The sequence below is a fragment of the Nicotiana attenuata genome, unplaced genomic scaffold, assembly GCF_001879085.1.
Source record: "Nicotiana attenuata strain UT unplaced genomic scaffold, NIATTr2, whole genome shotgun sequence".
NCBI lineage: Eukaryota > Viridiplantae > Streptophyta > Magnoliopsida > Solanales > Solanaceae > Nicotiana > Nicotiana attenuata.
The window spans coordinates 475,915-494,604 of NW_017670251.1; the positions used below are offsets into that span (position 1 = coordinate 475,915).

Consider the following 18,690-nt stretch of genomic DNA (forward strand, 5'->3'; position numbering starts at 1 on the left):
GGGAAAAGGGTAGAATTAGGGCTTTTCAATTTTTTTTTGATTTAGACTTCGTTTTGGGGTCGAATTTGAAAACAAATTGTATATTCGGGCTCGTGGGGGAATGGGTGACATGGAATTGGTTCGAACCTCGGGATTTGACCAAGCGAGCCCAGGGTCGATTTTTGGAATTTTGGGTAGAAAGCTTAGAAGTTCATATTTAGGCATTGGGTTTAGTTTGTTTAGCTATTATTAATATTGTAAAGTCATTATTTCATAGATTTGACTGAGTTGGAGCCGAATTCGAGGGGTAAAGTTATACTAGAGGCTTGAGTTAATTTTGGAGCATTTGAGGTAAGTGTTTGATCTAACTTTGGCTTGAAGGAATAGGATTAGAGTGTTATTATTTGCTAATTGCTAAATGATCGAGTACGGTGTATAGGCATGGTGATGAGTATCTATACACCAGTGTCTAGCATGATCGTGGGTCCTTGTATGTACTTATCCTGAAATTGTTACGACTCTTCCATGTTAATTGATGAATTCTATGCAATGTGAAGAGTATGAGGACTAATTATGAATTGTAAATTCTTTGGAGCGTTGGCTCGAACGATAAAAAGACTATTGAGTAAGAAATGAAAGAAAGAGAAAGAGATATGATTAATCCCTTGCCAGGATGGTTTGAGTATATTGATTATCTCCCTTGCCGGGATGTGAAAGTATTGTTGTTGCTCCATTGTCGGGATTTTTTTTAGCTGTTAATTGTGTAATTCCCTTGCCGGGCCATTCCTTATTATTTGTTTATCCCTCCGCCCCGTTTGGTTGTGATTACTGTTTGGGTGAGGAAGAGTGATAATGCACGAAGGGTGATTCCGTGCCATGCTTTGGTTATATTTGCACGAAGGGTCATTCCGTGCCATGTTTTGATTATATTTGCACGAAGGGTCATTCCGTGCCATGATTTGAGAGTATGAGAGGGAAAGCACGAAGGTTGATGCCGTGCACTTTACTTGATTACTTTTGGTGAGGATGAGAGTAAAAGCACGAAGGTTGATGCCGTGCAACTGTTGACTTTCCTGCTCTCATTAATTGTTGTTATTGCCCTGTTGCTTGCTTAAATTGTTGACTTTATATTCGGACTGTATTTCCCTCATAGTATGCTCCCCTCCCTCTTAACTGTTTAATTTCTTTGTTCTTTTCTTTTATTGCGCATATATATATATATATATATATATATATATATATATATTGAACTGTACAGGTTAGTTTGGTAGTCCTGTCTAGCCTCGTCAGTACTTCGCCGGGGTTAGGCCAGGCACTTACCAGCACATGGGGTCGGTTGTGCTGATGCTACACTTCTGTGCTCTTTTGCACAGATCACGGTACCGGAGCAGCCTTTGGACCACAGCAGTATGATATTGATCGGGAGCTGACTTCAGTCCAGGGACTTACGAGGTAGCCTAGCTGGCGTTCGCAGGCCGGAGTCCCTTTCTATGTTTTCAGTTTGTTTTCATTGTACCGAGACAGTCATTTATGCATTTTCTATTCAGACTTGTTTGTAGCACTCTTTAGTAGATCGTGAGATAGTGACACCAGTCTTGGGTAGAGAAATGTTAAACTTTCGCATTTTTGGGTTTTCAGTTATTTATATTTTAAAGACTTCCGCTTTTATTTAAATGACCCGTTATATTTATATTGTTATTGTTTTAGAGGTGAAATCGGGCAATGTCTAAAATATTTGGCTTACCTAGCTCCGTTAGTAGGCGCCATCACGACTCCCGATGGTGGAAAATCTGGGTCGTGACACCCTCGTTTCCTCGACTATTAAAATAAAATCTTAAGCATAAAGACTAAAGAATCCTCCACCCCATGATTCAGGAATCTTTGTTCTCCCCATTAAGATAATCAACTTTTTTCTTCGATTACTTCTTCACCTAATAAAATTTAACCTACTGCAACCTCTCCTAAATAGAGATTGTAGAATTTCTTTACTGTTTTCTAAAAGAGCTTTGTTGATCCTCTTACATAGTATTGCAACAGCTAGTTTGACCCTCAAACTGATTCGTCACTTGTGCTTGCGCCAGATGTTGTACCAATTGTTGATATCCCGTCGCAATCTCCTGTATGTGTATTTCATGCATGCTAATACGTGTACATATAAAGTACTTTAGTATTTTAACCCCAACTCAATAAATCTACTTATATCCCCCTCTTCCGCAGATACAAGTCTTTGAAGTGGAAGGTAAATTATCACTGCCAAATGACGACCAAGATTTCTATGAATTATTGTGCTCACGCTGCGGGCAGCGGTATCGAACTCATTCGCCCAAAATTATTCATTGTGCGAGCTGCAAAGAACGTGCGATGTTAACACCCAGGTATTGCAACTTCGAGTCCAAGCGTAAAAAATATGTTCATTCGACATCTTCAAACAAAAAAAGTATCTTCTGTCATTGGCATCATGAAAATCAAACAACGTATATCAAGGAGATCGGTTAATTTACTTGATGCTTAAATCATGTTCTCTTATATATATACACGCTAGCTTTGGTAGTACATCATGAAATATTTAGTTTATGAATGCCTCTGCTTGTAAAACTCAATATGGTAGATTTGCTATTTCATGTTAAAAAAACTTTACTCCATTGAAGATTTGTTACAGTCCAGAACATAAAAAAAGGAGAACTGAACAGTTTCATGTTTCTAAAACTTAATTTTTTTGGGTTTACGAAGAGCATTTTCATTCTTTTCTAAGAGACCAAGCAAGTCGACTGTTGCTAACAACTGTTTCTCCTGTGGGGTTCTTAGTGTTAACTGTGTTTTTTCTTTTTTGTTGCAACTAGAGCACGCTTTGAGGTTGTAATGACAGACAACAGTGGATCAGCTGTTGCAACATTAATAGGTGAATTAGGAGAGAAATTTCTTGATATGACTGTCGCGGATATCTGTGAAATAATCTCCGTAAAGGTATGTTGTTGATGGCAATTGGAGAAACTTTGTTAAAATTATGATACTGTGAAAGCAAGTGTACTCTTAGTTCTTTCTATTTTGTCTTCCTTAATGTCTGCCTTTGGGTGTACTGAAATTACGCACAGATTGGTAAAACATTTACTTCCAATGAACGAAAAAGTAAGGTGTCCATTAATTTCTTATGCATCCCAAGTACTTTATAGGCTAAAAAATAGTATATTACTTTTGACCACCATCTTGATGTGTTAAATTCATGTTTTTCTCTCCTGCAGAAACAACCATTACCTCTTGAACATGTTCGACAGCGTCTTACTCATAGACTGTTCAAGATACAACTGCGTAAAACATTTTCTAGAACTTCTGCTATGCGGTTGTTCATTGTGTCCTACTTTATCAAGGAAGATTTATTTCAGTTGCCCGAAGCAATTGCCTCTGAAGAAATTGGAGAAAGCAGTAACACTAAATTGGAAAATGTTGCAATAGGGAAAGAGCTGAAGAAAGAATTAGAAAGCGGAGAAAGCAACCACTCGAATATGGAAGAAGTTACACCTAGAGAAGAGCTGAAGAACGAGTTAACTACAGAAGGTAGTTCTTCTACCAAAAGGCAACAAACTGAATTGGAGAGCTCCCCCAAGAAAAATGAAGGTTAGTAAACTCTATCTCTACTTTTTCATTTCTCCTTTTAACATGCAGAATAAATAACTCTAACAAAACTCAAAGAAAAATAGACATAACAATGATGTAAGCACCTGGCAAAGGTGAGGGAAAATTAGAAGATTTCCTCTTTTGATCATTAACATACTCTTTATGGAACCATAGTGAAATTCCAGCAAGAGCAACTGCTGGACCACCTACTGTAACAGCAGTTCCTAACGGTACTGTTTGAAAATTCAAAGTTGCATCTATTTACTCGACTTCTGTTCTCAATAGCACAGGAGAAATGAAAATCTACAAGCTGAAAACTAAAAGTATAAAGAGAATACTAAGAAGAAGCAGAGTGAAGTTGGTGAGTATGGCTATGCATGGAATAACAAGTGTGAATATAAACAAAAAAGTTCTTACGTTTTGGAACTTGATATCCCTACAATGTCTGACTATCCCGCTCTCATCATTCCCTTACTTTTTTCCTTTTTTCTTTTTGTTGTGGGAAGAGGATGAAAATGGGGGGAAATGAGTTAAGATTTTATCAGAGAAGTCGTCTTTAGATTCAATTACAGAATGTGTCACCTCAACTTATTCTTTCATTGTCTCCATTACTTAGCATTCTATTGTTCGTCAAGTAAATTAAGCTTAAAGAAAGCTGAAAAGTCCGAGTCTGAAATATTGTAACTTTTCTTTTCTTTTTTAAAATAATGATATTATCTATTCAGTACTGTGTGAATTTCTCGCTTGGTTACCTAGGACAGATTCTTCTATTTTCTTCTTTTCGCGATATGTGGCTTTTGTGTTGTCCTTAGAATCAGAAAATGGTTGTCCAATTAGCTCAATCCTTTTATTGTCTTCTCACTAACAGTAAGGGGTATAGTTCTTTTTTCTCTTATTAGAATCCGTCCGAATAATATTACTTTTTATGAATCTCTAGCATTTCATTTTGTTAGAGCTCTCATAAGTTGTGTATATGTTTAATGATAGTACTTGGTTGTACACTCAACACATATGTCCAAAAAAATAGTAAATAAGCTTACCAAATTTTGCTTACCTGCCTGTAAAGTTATTATTTTTCCTATAAGATTCTTTCAAGGAAGGCCCTCTTCTGGATAAATTTAGAGCGCACCATCTTTCAGCAGGTTCCAGTAATATTCCACTGATTATGCGTGAAAAAGACCTCGCTAAGCCCGTCAGTTAATATAGAGTAATTGCTGCTGCATTTTTTATACCTAACAAGCAGTTGCTTATAATGCCATTCTAAAAAATCTATATGTCGCAATTAGGTTCTGAATTTTCTCCTATTACACAATATGCTTTTCAATATAAAATATTGGTATACTTCAGTAAAAACATTCACTAGCATGAGTTTCCAACACTTCAATATTTCTCTTTCACTCTTACATTTACCCTTTCTTTTGCAGTCCGCGTGTATAGACGCTTTTGGAGCTATGTACATACATGTTTTCCACTACTGCAGAAAAACATGGACCAACTTACTGGGTGAAACATAACGGTCCTGTAACTTGTGTGAATAGTGCTTGCTAAAAGACTCACCAGTAAATATGATCCTTTTGGCTTGAATTTGTTTTCTTCGTTTTATGATCTATTTAAGTTTCTAAATAGAAAAACAAAGTCGTTGTTTGTCCCACTGGTATAAAAAATAAGAAATTTGCAATGATCGCAATCAGTTTAATGCAGTTAATTCGCAATAACTTAAAAGAGATTGCAATATTACTACTATGTTAATGATAATATGCGCTGCCAGAAAATGCGATATCTTCTACTGCATAACTATTGATTACGTATTGATCATTAGTCTTTATACCCAGATCCTTGCTTTTGAACTTCTTAGAGAATAGTTCTACTAACTAACAAGACGTTGTCAGTGGGATTTTCAAATCTGCATTTACTATAATATAACTCATTCTCTATCACAAAAATTGTTTATTATTTTCATCAAAAAAATATCAGTTGCTAACTTATGAAATTTGGGCCCAGGCTCAGCACGGGCCATTTCCCACTAGTATTATATTATTTATTATTTATTATTTATAATAAGTGAAAGACCTTGTGAACGACGAAGGGTAATATCGTCAATTTATACATCAAAGACAACTGGCTTCCACTTTCTCATTCCCGTTTCTTCTAGAACTAGAACTAGAAGGTCCCTGCGCTACCACCAACTTCCATGAGAACTTCCCATATGAAGCTCTGGTTTTCATCTCCTAACATGTAGAAATTTGAGCCCTAACTCCACCTTCCATTTCTAATGGATTCTAATTTTGTATTCATTTACTTTCCTTCTGTCTTTTTCCCCAAAGGCCCATTACAGACTTTGCTTCCTTTTTCGTTTAATTTTCTTAGAAATCCCAAATTGGTTGCTCCATTTCTTTCTTTATCCGATTTTTGGCCTTAGCTTCTAGGTTCGTATCAAAATTATCCATTTTGCTTCCACTTTGTTAGTGACTTCGGTTTCTGATTTCTGGTGAGTTCTATTCCGTTTCCCCTTTTTGAATTGGTCGAGTATATGTTAGTTCTCAAATTCTACTGCATAGTTTCTTACAAGAGTTTGTGCATGCATGTCAACGGTTGAGCTGTATGTTTTGAAATAGATACCTAGGGGCATGTTTCGCATGGTCCAGAGAATTGTTGTATTTTTGTTTTAAGTTCTTTTATAACTTTTTTTGTAGCTTTATTGTATACTCTCCGGTTCACCAATTTGCTTTTGGCACGCCCATTAAGAAAATACTAAATTCTATACAAAAATACCTAGTTTGATTAAACTACCCTTAATTAAATATTTAACGTGAGGAGTAAGAAAACTTTTTAGGGATATGTATATAAGGATAATTTTGTAAAACAAATTGAATTCTTTCTTGATTATATAAATGGACACTTATTTTGAACTAAAATCAAAAAGCAAATTGGTCAAGGGTCAAGGGTTCTAGCAAAAGTGCTCCTTGTAAATGAGGTAAGTCCATTCTTTGCTTGAAATAGCTTGAGAAGAGGTCTAATCAGCACCATGATTCTCACTTCATCTTAACATGGTTGCTTACTGGCTGTGCTATTGCTAAAAATGCGAGTGTTCATAGGTTTTGTGGATCAATGGTAGTAGCAAATACCGTGCCAAAAGAAGATGTCGGTAAATTCTACTGTGGATACATTGTATTGCCCTCTATACTTCACATGACTAGAAAGAAGATTAATTTCACCGTTGATAAATTAAATGATGAGGTCCTTCTGAATGTCACATAGTTATGGCTCTTTGGATCAACATTTAATTGTACTTATGACAAATTATTATTACAAATACAAGCCAGGACAACTCGTTGTGTGAACTGGTATTTTCAGAACCTAGAGCTAGGGGTGTGCATTCGATTTATCGATTCGATTTTGACCCTTATCGATAATTACTTATCGATTATCGATTTGTACATATGCTTATCGTTATCGTTTCAATAAGGTTCGATTTTTTCGATTTCGATTTATCGATTTTGGGGGCTTATCGATTCGGTTATCGATTACACCAGTAAGAAAATTTGCGGGATTCCACGGAAAGTATATCGATATAAACGCGCCTAACTAATATGGACAAAAAGAAGCTAAAATAAGACGAACACCATTTATAATATAAAAATTGTATCAACAAGCACATGCAACAAAACTAAAGTAAGGGATCAAATGTATGCCACCAACACTCTAACGGTATAAAAAAAACAAAACAAAACAAAATACATCATCACGGCTAATTCTGTTTTCCACTAATTTGAACTTCATTCCCTTAGATCTTTAAATATGATCATTTCTTAAATGTGGTAGAGGAAATAATAGGGCAAGAGACTTAGGGTAAAGGAAAGGGTATAGATTAGGGAAAATAATATTGTATAGCCGCTTTCAAAATAGTAGCAGAATATATATACATTATGTATGTTATATTAATCTACACAAATAGGTAATTACTCATTTAACAAGTGTCTACAGTCTAGGGGTGTGCATTCGATTTATCGATTCGATTTTGACCCTTATCGATAATTACTTATCGATTATCGATTTGTACATATGCTTATTATTATCGTTTCAATAAGGTTTCGATTTTTTCGATTTCGATTTCGATAACAAATAATCGATTCGATTTATCGATAAACCGATTCGAATGCACACCCCTACCTAGAGCTACACGATAACACTATGGCAAACGTCAAACTAGATTATTCATCTAATGGAAAAGTCAGGAACAGATCAAGAAGGGAGCTTGATGAACCTCAATTTCAAGAAGTCAGAGATTCAGATTATGTACTTTTGTGGAATTTAAAACTAGATGCATCACAAAACTTGACTTTGTAGTTTAAAATTGTAATGTTCTCTCATTAGGAAGTGGTGCAATATAAAATGCCATACGGATTATACCAACATTGATGAAGAATCATAAATATGAAGAACATAACTGCAGGCGTACTTTTGAGTGACACGTTTTCTTTTGAGTGACATGTTTTCTTTTGAGTTACACGTTTTGTTCATTTATTTGGTTGTTCTTATTCTGACAGTGGATGATGCCAACATTCCCGCCGAGGTTGAAGTACATATGCTGGTGTTTATCATCAGCAAGTTTATCATAGTGAATGTCATTTTTCATGTAAGTATACGAACAGAACCTGCTAGTCTCCCTGAATTCTCATTATTGCTTTGTTAATTTCTCTTTTATAATGATTGTTCTTTTGCGGTTAAAAAATCCCAAACTGGAAAAACTTCAACGACTTTTGGGGGGTTATCTATGAAACTTTTCATATTTATGTTAGGCAAACCAATATAACAAAGTTCACTTTTCTACCTACCCAAATATATGTCTTCTTGTGGCTCTATAGTCAAATACTCAGGGCTACACATTTACAGAAAGTTTGCCAATAATATGAGAAATGGGTTGTCTTTGATAGCTGAAAATACAAAGTGCATCAAGATATTGCCCGACAGAGGCCGTAAAGGAAAAGACAAAAGAACACCAAGTAATTTTACCAGCGTACTTTGTTTATTACTTGCTAAATATGCCATTGGTAGTTGCTGAAAAGAGCAGATTGGAGTATAAATAAAAGAATCTTTTCAATGATAATCCATTAAGGTATAAAATTGTTTAAGTAAAGAATCAAGGATATTAAACATCGAGTTTTTTAAGGCAGTACTCTTTTGGTAAAATTCAGTTCAATTATCTCTCACGCATGAGGAACTTTTAGTTGTATCTGGCAACAGAAATGTTGTTAGTATATGCCTTCCAGGTAAAGTAGTAAGTTATTGCACTACTTCTTTATTTGTCAAGTGAATAGATGATTTTCACATAGGTTCAGGTAGGATCGTTATTGTTTGAGTTAATAGGAATGGCTATCCATGTGAGCTAAATTGTTGATTTTGACTGTAGAAGCCAGCGTGCGATAGGATATGATACTACTATAATTTTTAAGAAGGTGCCTTGATTCTGTCTGAATTATTATGTTGAATGCTGAAATTGATTTTAAGTTTCTGAATTTGTGTTCTCTTTTGCTTGGTTTCGTCAACTGAGGTGAAATTATTTTAAGATTGTCCCCTCCTCTCTATGAACAATAGATGTAATTTGTTAAATATTTTTCATAGTAAGGGTAAAGAAGTCATCGCCGAGTTTCATTCATTCTTTAGAATAGAGAAGTCATCACTGTGTAATTCATTCTCTCGCTCAATATTTTTAGCTGATATTGGACTCTGAACTCTTCTTACTTTTCAAGTTAGAATATTTCTCTAGTTTGTAATTTTAGTTGATTTCTTGATTGAAATTTTTGTTAAATTTAGGTTGTGTTTTGTTTTACCATATTAGAAGGACCTAAGCAGAGGGAAAATGAAGAAATAATTATCAGAATGTTGTCTTTTCCTATGTGTTGATTATTATTATACTTTTCTTAGTTAATGCAGATGTCGTTCTCTTTTCTCTTTTAATTCTTTTTGGTCTTAAAATTTTAACTTAGATTTGTTTTTCTTGTGAGGATTCGCTCTCCCTTATGGTTATGGATATTTTGAGTACATTTATACATATACTAAGAAAGAAAAATATTTGATGGTTAAGAAAATTGAAAAATTATAATTGAGCTGAATTAGTTTGAGTTTTGTCCTTATCTAACTCATTGAGGTGGTTCTTTGTTATTCCAAAGCATAGTGGATTGTTGAAATCTCATCAGCTTTGTCAAATGCAAGCCCAGAATTTTAAGTATCCTCCAGAATGATTCCCATAAAGGTAAGCAAAATTAATGCTGCTTTGTTTTATTGAACTCTGTACTTATTTGAATTTTAAATTTGGTTAGACTTGTAGATTCTAACCTCAATTTCTGTTTCAGGTTCATTAAACTAGGACCTCAATTGCACGATTTAAGGAAGAAAGCTACGAAATAGATGAGTTCATTCTATCTACAAGGTAGAAAATTATTAACTTAATAAACTTTTCTATGTAATTTGGATGTTTGTAATACGATATATGCAACAAAGTTGTTATTAAAATGAAAAAGGAAGAACAACTATAACTAATTGAGTTCAATTCATTTGTTTGGCGTGGTTGTCTTTTTGAAGTAAATTGCAAATTAAAAGTTTGATACATTTGAAGCTTTTGGTCGATATGAATAGCTCCCACTTTTTACTGAGTATGGCATATTGAATTGTAAATAATTGAGCTTATAAGGTTAAAAAGATTTGGATCTCATATGAGACCAGAAGTCTTACTTTATTGATAGTTGTGTCCTGTTTTATTTCTTTATTTGCTCGCTAGGGTCAATGTCTCAATAATAGTTAATATAATAAATGTCGATTTGTAGCAGAAAAATAATTTCATGCTTATTCTAGAGGTTTAAGGTCACTATTATAGAAGAGAATAGAGAATATTTACTTTTCCTTGGTGTTTGCTAAATGATTGCAACCTCTAATAAAATAAAATAGTTTTCATCTAGCTTTTGAATGAAGGGATGAAATGAAATATATGTTTTTAGACTCTTATTGAAAAACTTATTAAAGGAATATTTATAGTATATGTTTTATTGTTAACATGGTCTTTTGACTTAGAGGCAACACATTCTAAGTTAAACTTAGAATATTTGTAATAATTTAAACAAAAGGAATGTGCGTAGCAAAAAGTTAACAACTATACAAGGGTTCTAGCTACTCTTAGACTAGCAAAAAGAGTCTCACTGGCATATTGAATGGTGTTGTATTATGATTTATTAATCAATATAAGAATATACTTTCATTTTTTATCATCACTTTTTTTAGAAATCTCATAAACTCAATAGTCGACATATTGTTATAAAAGTATGTGATGTTCTGTTATTTCTATGTCACTACGAACTTCAAGCATCTACTCCAATATTCGTTAGATTATCAAGTAGCACATTAGTTTTGGGTTCGTCTAGATATTCTAGATTCCAAATACACCCTTTTCAAAGATTTAAGCTTACTTGAGGTTCATTTTGTACTCTAAGGTTTAAGTTGGTAGTTCTGTATTGCAGGAGGAGACTTGAATTTGTTGATTTTTGTACAAATCCCCCCTTCTTATAAGGACTAATGTAAAAACTGAGGTTCATTGAAGTTAGCTACAGGTGGAAGATGGCACAACTGGGAGATACAGGACTTTCTGCAGTTAGAAGTATCCTCTCTGGCACTTATCTTCCTTTTGTCTTTTGCTATTTTACTATTTTGCTGCTTCAACCAATCAATGACGGAGTGTACCTCCCAAAACGGTGTCTTAAGGATTTGGGAAACATTTCGACTACTCTAGAGCTTTTGTGAAAAAATGTTAATTTGAACTGGACAACATATTTAAGGTTTCTGACATGGTAGCAAATGCACTGAACACGCCTGAATCTGGAATCATGGATCATACATGAGTGGACTCTGCTGTTTATTTACAGATCTACTTGATTAGGGTATTATTTATATGATTTGTATTCCATCTGTCTTTGTTTCTACCGACAGTACAATATATAAGATTGCAAACTCAACTTTTCTTTTATGTTCTGGTTTGTACATTTATATTTTGATAACCAAGACCCCATGTAAGCTTTTGTAACCAAAATATGGATTGGTGGCTGAAGCATTTGCATGTCATGTACATCTATAGCAAAGCCTATTAGTCGATTGGCCTTATATAAACTCAGACCAACTTAGTGGTGAGATGGTGTCCAAATGAAGAGATCTAATGGTGTCCAAAGGAAGAGATATCTAAACTAACTTACTTGTCCAAGTTGTAAACAAGTATGCAAGGTATTGTGTGGCAGCTTTAGTGGTTTGAAATTTGGAGACAAAATGTAGGACGGATGTCCGGAGATAGCACGGGCACACATCATCTAGTCTAGTATATAAGACAAGGCAACCGAGCTTATTGGATCAAACTTGGACGGATCAACTCAAGCAAATTAATAAACGAAGTATTGTCTAACTCGCACGTCCACTTGTTTCAAGATGGTCAACTAACAAATATAATTCCAACAACAACAAAAAATACAATGTAGGGGCGGCCCGACGAATTTTGTGGTCTAAAGTCAAATTTTACGAGGGGCCTTAAATTTTTTTAATTATTATTTTCTTAATTTGAAATCCATTTTTTTATTATTTTTGGCAGAATAGCCTAAATGGCACCTATGCTTGTATCACTTTGTCATCCCGGTCCCTATATTCAATGAAGTTTCATCCAAACACCTGAACTCAGTCAAAACATGTATTTTAAATCCCTCTAACCGTTGACTGAGCTTATGTGTCATTGATTTTGCTGAGTCAGAAAAATGAGTGATTACACGCTCTAAAAATGAGAGTGGATATTTTTATTTTGATTTAAAAATACTAAAAATAATAAAGAATAACCATAAAAAAGAAAAAAAGTAAATTAATTTCCCAACCCAACCCAAGTACTCTACCCATTTCCCAACCCTTCGTCCTTATTCCCTCTGTTTCTCCCCATCTTCTTCTCCCCCCTCTTTCCTGTTTACAACAGACTAAACAGGTGGTGGCCAAGTAATATAGCAATAAAATTAATAGTATAAAAAAGAGAAGAATTTTCTTCTAGGGAATCTAAATAAATAGATCTGTTAATCGGGTTAAAATTTTTAAAGATATCAAGAAGTTATGGCCAAGTAATTTTCGTGTTCATCAATCCAATGTGGTCATGGATTTTCCGCAGGAGTCTGGTGAGTGGAGAAATAGGTGGTGGAGTCCGCTAATGGTTAATTTTCAGCGATGTAGTCCTTTGTTTTCCAGTGACGGTAGCTGCTTGTTGGTTGTTTCCCCTTTTTGTGTCTCTGTAAATCAAGATTACCCTTGTGTCTCTGTAAATTCTAAGTCCTTTGTTTTTTGTCATGGTATGCTGCTCGTTGTTGCAAGATAAATTTTTTTTTTTTCAAAATTGAAGAATTTTATGTATATGAATTGGGGTTTAAGATTGTGCTCAGAAAGGAGAAAAGAGAGCAAAACGGTGAAGGCGACTCCGATTTTTCGGTGATAAGGGTCGCTGGCAGCATAGGAAGATGGTGATGGATTTGATTTATTAAAAATTAATTTTTAAATAAATAAAGATGTGGCATTGATTTATCTGATGTGTACATGATATTTCCTCCATGTCAGGCGAGTGACCAACACGTAATGCCGAAGGGGTTTAAAATACATGTTTTAACTGAGTTTAGGTGTTTGGATGAAACTTCATTGAATACAAGGACCGGGATGACAAAGTGGCACAAGTATAGATGCCATTTAGGCTATTCTGCCATTATTTTTTTAGATTCAAAGTTATTAATAATTTTTTTGTAATCATTTTTTTCTAATAATTCTTTCTCAATTGACAATATAGTTATCTCTTCAGACATTATTGAGCTTAGTTAAGATTTTATCAATTTTAATTTTGAAAAATTTCTTTTTGTTGAAGTAACGGTAACATGAGTTATTAACATTATTCTATAAACAATTTGGAAAAGAATCAAATCTTTTTATTTGATTGAGTATATCAATTAAATTGTTATCTTCTAGTTGTACTATTTTCTTAACACTTTTAACTTAGAAAATAAATCTAAACCATCATCAATATCATATTGATTATTATGCTTCAAGGAACACTCAAGATTAAGGCAGTATTTTTCTAAATTTCATCATCTAGTGATCTCAGTTTTTTGCACTAAATAGAAAACAAAAAAATATTTTCATATGCTTCGAATTGTTCAATTTATTTTGAAGTGAAAAAAATTGTCTTTTCTACTATGTATAAAAAGTAATATAACTCTAAAGGTGTGACGACCCAAATGGTCATCACTTGTTTCCTTACTCACCCTGTACTTCTGAGGCCCTGAAAACCTCATTTGGGGTTGCCTCGATTTGTGTGCGCAGTCCGGGCGCGTAGCCGAAAAGTTTAAATATGGAATTCGTGAGAAAAATGTTAAATCTTGGTATTTAATTGATTAAGTTTGACTTCGGTCAACGTTTTGGGCAAACAGACCCGGACCCATGATTTGACGGTTCCGGAGGGTCCGTAGGAAAATATGGGACTTGGGTGTATGCCCGGAATCAAATTCCGAGGTCCCAAGCCCGAGAAATGAATTTTTGTGTGAAATTGTTTTCTGAAAATAATCAAGGAAATTGGAAATGAAATTTGATTAAAAGACTGTGGTATCGGGCTCGTATTTTGGTTTCGACGCCGGGTACAAGTCTTATATACGGCTTAAGTACTTTCTGTAAAGTATGGTTGAATTTGGACGTTGTTTGACGTGTTTTGGACTAAAAAAAACTCTAAACTTGATGTTTTATGAAAATTGGAAGAAAATCCCGGGTCTTGAGGCCTAATTTGATGATTATGATGTTGTTTGGGCGATTTGATCGCACGGATGAGTCTGTAGGATATTTTTGAGTTTATATGTATGTTCGGTTTGGAGCCCCGAGGGCTCGGGTGAGTTTTGAGTAGGTCCCGGGATGTCTTAGGCTTAGAAACAGCAGATGGTTGCAGGTTCAGGGATTGCAGGCCCCCAGCGCGCCAGCGGTCGACTCCGCGCGGTCCGCGCTGGAAGCCGCGCGGCCACAGTGCATTTCTGCGCGGTCCGCGTAGCTAGGTTCAGAGGGCCAGCGGTCCTAGGTCGACCAGCGCGGCCGCGTGCCATATCAGCGCGGTCCGCGCTAGGAGATTCAGAGAGTGGGATTTGGTTCATTCCTCCAGCTCGGTCGCGCTCCAAAACAGTGCGGTCCGCGCTGGGTGGGTTCAGAGAGGGTCATTTTCCAGTTCCTCTGCGCGGCCGCGGTGCACTTTTGTGCGGTCCGCGCTGAGCCTTCAGTAGGCTATAAAAGGTCGGGATTTTGAGTTATTTTTCACTTTTTCAAAACCCAAAACATAAGAGGCGATTTTTCAAACGATTCTTCTTTTTCAAAACGATTGGTAAGTGATTTCTAACTTATTTTCCTTACTCCTTAACATCTTTAAACATAATTTCAATTTCAAAACAAAGTTTTAATGGGAAAATTTGGGAATTTAGGGCAGAACCTAGGTTTTCTAAAATTGGGGGTTTTGGATCTCGATTCGAGGTCCGATTCCAAAATAACCTATATATTTGAGTTCATGGGGGAATGGGTAATCGGGTTTTGGTTCGAACCTCGGGTTTTGACCATGTGGGCCCGGGGGCATTTTTGACCTTTTGGGGTAAATTGATGAAAAAGCTATAATTAGTCATCAGGTTTGATTTGTTTAGCACATATTGATAACATGAAGTCCTTATTGCATAGATTTGGTCGAGTTGGAGCCGAATTCGAGAGGGAAAGCAGTTGTTGACGATTGAATTGACTGTGAAAGTTCGAGGTAAGTTTTTGGTTTAACCCTAGCTTGAGGGAATAGGAGTGAATCTTGTTGCTACTTGCTACTTGATCGAGTGCGATGTATAGGCACGGTGACGAGTTCCTATATATCGGTGTCTAGCATGACCGTGAGTCCTTATTTGTGGATAATTGGGTTAATATCATGCCTTCCATGCTTATTTGATGGTTTCTATATGTTGTAAACACCTTGTGAAAGATATTGTGATTGTGAAACTCCGTGGAGCATTGGCTCGGCTTGAAATACGAACTTAGGAAAGTAAATGATGATAAACTCTTGGGAGTTTTGGCTTGAGTGGAAAGGTGAACTAGGATATGGAAATAAAAGAAAGAGAAGAGTAGTGACTTACCCCTTGCCGGGTTGTTGTTGGTTGTTTGGGTATCCATTGTTGGGATTTCCTTCCAAATACTTGTTTATTCCCTTGCCCCTAGTTCGTGATTGTGCTTGGGTGAGGTAGAGTGATAAATGTGGATCGGGTTGCACGCCGCAACAGTGATAAATATGGATCGGGTTGCACGCCGCAATAGTGATAAATACGGATCAGGTTGCACGCCGCAACGGTGATAAATATGGATCGGGTTGCACGCCGCAACAGTGATAAATGTGGATCGGGTTGCACGCCGCAACTGTGTTGAAATGATATTGTGGATCGGGTTGCACGCCGCAACAGTTATTGATGCAAAATGTGTTTATTGTTGGTATTAGTTTCCTGTTCGCTATCAATTATGAGTTGCCTCAGACTGTTACTTTGGCTTTACTGTTAATACTGTTATCTCCCCATAGCATGTTTCCCCTCCCATATTGTTAATTGCCTTGTATTTCGTTTTCTGTTGTACATATATAGAACTGCACAGGTTATGTGGTGACCAGTCTAGCCTCGTCACTACTTCGCCGGGGTTAGGCTAGACACTTACCAGCACATGGGGTCAGTTGTGCTGATGCTACACTCTGTGCATCTTTTGCACAGGTCCAGGCTTTGAGCAGCAGCAGCAGCAGCAGCATGGGGGCTTACCTTCAGTCCAGAGAGACCCGAGGTAGCTTGCAGGCGTCCGCAGGTCCGTCGACTCCCTTTTATTCTTATTTGACTGTCATCTCATTGTACCGGGATAAACAGATTATATTTTCTTCAGACTTTGTATGTAGTATTCCATAGACGTTCGTGAGTATGTGACTCCAGTCCCGGGGTAGAGATATATGTGTTGGAACTTCTGTATTATTGATCATTTATCTACATTTAAGTCTTCCGCTTATGATTTAATTCGTCGCCTTTATTTATTGTTGTTAATTGTTAAAAGGAACATGTGTTTAATTAAAATAGTTAATTAAGTTGGCTTGCCTAGCTCCTATTAGTAGGCGCCATCACGACCCCCGAGGGTGGGGAATCCGGTTCGTGACAAGTTGGTATTAGAGCTCTAGGTTACTTAGGTCTCACAACTCACGGACAAGCTTAGTAGAGTCTGAGGGATCGGTACGGAGACGTCTGTACTTATCCCAGAGGCTACCAAGTTAGGAAAAATCTCTCCTTTGTTCTTTCTTGTCGTGCGGTTTGGTTTCTCAATACTAATTGAACTTCTACTCTGTTTCCTCGCAGATGGCGAGAGCATGCGCTTCCTCATCTACAGACCAGCAGTCCGAGCCCCAGGCAGCTCCTGCTGGGGCCAGAGGACGAGGCCGTGCTAGAGGCCAAGGTAGGGTCAGAGGTCAGCCCCGAGCAGCAGCACCAGTGGCGGAGCCTCAGGTCGGTTTTGACGAGGAGGTTCGGCCCTAGTTCCAGCAGCGCCAGTGGGCCCAACTCAGGTGCCAGAGGGGTTTATAGCTACCCCAGTTCTTCAGGATGCTTTGGTCCGGTTAGTAGGCCTCATGGAGAGTGTCACCCGAGCGGGTTTGCTTCCAGTAGCACCAGCCACTTCTCAGGCTGGAGGAGGAGTTCAGACTCCTGCTACACGTACTCCGGAGCAGGTAGCTCCCCAAGGTCAGATTCCAGTGGTTCAGCCAGCTATGGCAGTTCAGCCGGGGTTAGTAGCTCAGGCCGGTGATGGAGCGGCTATGTCCGCAGATGCTTTGTGGATGATAGGTTCACCAAGCTCTTCACTACTACTTTCAGCGGTGCTTCTTCTGAGGACCCCCAGGATTTCTTATATAGCTGCCACGAGGTTCTTCGGAACATGGGCATTGTGGAGTCTAATGGAGTTGATTTTGCTGCGTTCCGTTTATCTGGGTCCGCCAAGACTTGGTGGAGGGATTTCTGTTTAGCCAGACCAGCGGGGTCGCCGTCTTTGACTTGGGATCAGTTTTCAGAGTTGTTTTTGGAGAAGTTTCTTCCCGTTACTCAGAGGGATGCTTATCGGAGGCAGTTTGAGCGCCTCCAGTAAGGGTCTATGACGATCACTCAGTATGAGACCCGGTTTATCGATCTAGCTCGCCATGCTCTTGTCATGCTCCCCACTGAGAGGGAGGGTGGGGAGATTTATTGATGGTTTGATTCAGCCGATTCGTCTCTAGATGGCTAGGGAGACTGGTAGTGAGATCAGCTTTCAGGAGGCGGCCAATGTGGCCCGCCGAGTTGAGATGGTTCTGGCACAGGGGGTAGCCATAGAGCAGACAAGAGACCCCGTCACTTAGGTCGTTTCAGTGGTGCCTCATCTGGAGGCAGGGATTCTTATGATATGGGTCAGCCCTCCAGGCCTTTCCAATCAGCCCTCCAGGTTTCTCAGGGTGCCCCAAGTGATCGTGGTTTCCGTGGCATTATTCTGATCAGCAGTCCCTCAGTGTACCGTCAGCTCCCATCAGCGCACCGCCACTTCGGAGTTTCCGTGGAGGTCATTCAGGTCGCCAGGGCCAGCCATAACGTTCAGAGGGATGTTATGAGTGTGGTGAGTATGGTCATATCAGGAGAGCTTGCCCGAGATTGAGGGGTACTCAGTCGCAACAGCAGGGTCCCCGTCCTATGATTCAGGCACCGGATGCTCCACAGCCAGCTAGAGGTGGAGGTAGAGGCCATAGAGGTGGAGGTAGAGGCCATAGAGGTGGAGCTCAGACCACCAGGGGCGGAGGTCAACTAGCAGCAGATCGACCTGGGGATACAGTTCAGGGTGTGGGGCCCAGCCCCGTTGCTACGCGACTCCACGGCGTACGGCCGGACGGCGAGAGGCCGTCCAGAGTGAGGTGAGTCACAGGTACGGTTCGTGGTTGTTGATCGAGATGCGTTCTAGTACGTACTTTGTAGTCCTACGGAGTCTACGTATTCTATATGTTTCTAT

At 37.8% G+C, this 18,690-nt stretch overlaps 1 long non-coding RNA gene across 2 annotated transcripts; it reads left to right on the forward strand.

The window, feature by feature from the left end:
- Positions 1–5,711: 5,711 nt before the first annotated feature.
- On the forward strand, positions 5,712–11,668 carry LOC109236690. 2 transcript variants are annotated; one of them, XR_002069530.1, is made up of 5 exons: positions 5,712–6,079; positions 8,139–8,227; positions 9,767–9,844; positions 9,945–10,021; positions 11,103–11,668. It is a non-coding gene; the product is annotated as an uncharacterized LOC109236690 (long non-coding RNA). The 2 variants fall into 2 exon arrangements; XR_002069529.1 differs by having other exon boundaries at positions 5,713–6,079; positions 9,762–9,844.
- Positions 11,669–18,690: the final 7,022 nt, after the last annotated feature.